A 1,225-nucleotide genomic window follows, 5' to 3' on the forward strand; every position below is an offset into this window, starting at 1 on the left:
TTTTCGAATTTTTAGATGCAGTTTTATAGCTCATTAAAGTTTAGCAGGTTTAAGTGGAAATTTTAAGTCGCTAGAAAATCGCGTTGATTTTTAATAAAATGCCACTTGACTTAATCAGCTGTTCACAAGGGTACATACATGTACGTACGAGTGTGTATCTTTGTTTGTAATAAAGTCTGTAGGCATTGATGCATATACATAGTAGCGTACACTTGTAACTAAATAAAATTAATAATATAGCTTAACAACAAATTGAGTGAGTGTGGGTCACCATCATCATCCGTCTTCGAGGCTAAGGAAATTCTGTTCCTCAAGCAAACTATACTCGGGACACATAAAAAGGCAACGGCGGTAGCATTGCCATCGTTTCGTCTTTGCTGCCGGCATCTCTTGATGGTCATTTAATGTAGCCGCACAAGTGAATTGCTGAATTACGCTATAACAACAACTATGTAGGAGTAAGTTTTCGGCTTTATTACACTTTCTCTACGCTTAAGAATTTATTTCAGTGTGTGCGTGGGAGTACACATGAGTATCTGTGTGTACTTTGCTTGCTTTATGCACTCATTCACTTTATATGGCTCTCTACCCAAAATCAGATTTTTGACGAAATACTTTTGTGCACTTTGTAGGCACTGGTTGGAAGTTATTTATTATGAATTTAATTTGGTGAATTGCAGATAATTTGCTGGCCTTAGGCTTACGAATGGGTGAGCAAATGCGAGAAGAATAGCTAAAAGAAAGTTAACGGCCAAAAAAGTTATGTAAAATATTTAAATACTAGATTTTGCCCGCAGTTCCGTCCGCGAAATGCTCGTTTTAGAGTTATGCTTTAAAATGTAAAAAATAAAACAAAATAAAATTTGCTATAAGATTTTTACTGCCTCGATATGTACATGTGTACAGTACATGGTTAATGTTTGGACCAAATTTGAACTAAGTTACCCATAAAAGTATAAAATCCACTCAAGCACGTCATTACTATTTATAAAGCCATGAATAGTTCTTTAGCAGCCGAATGTCCGGTTGTACGGCACAGGGGGAAAACGAAGGCACCTTGGTGGACAAAGCAACTATCCTCGTTACAAGAATCTAATAGGAGACTGTTTAATAGGGTGAATGCCATGGGACGTCCAAAGACTGGGGAGCCTACAAAGCTGATCTGAAGATATAAATACAAAAAACAAGTAAGAAAGCCTAAGTTCGGGCAGAGCCGAACATTAAA

Source organism: Rhagoletis pomonella, unplaced genomic scaffold (assembly GCF_013731165.1).
Source record: "Rhagoletis pomonella isolate Grant_MI unplaced genomic scaffold, Rhpom_1.0 Rhpom_scaffold_00008, whole genome shotgun sequence".
Taxonomy (NCBI): domain Eukaryota; kingdom Metazoa; phylum Arthropoda; class Insecta; order Diptera; family Tephritidae; genus Rhagoletis; species Rhagoletis pomonella.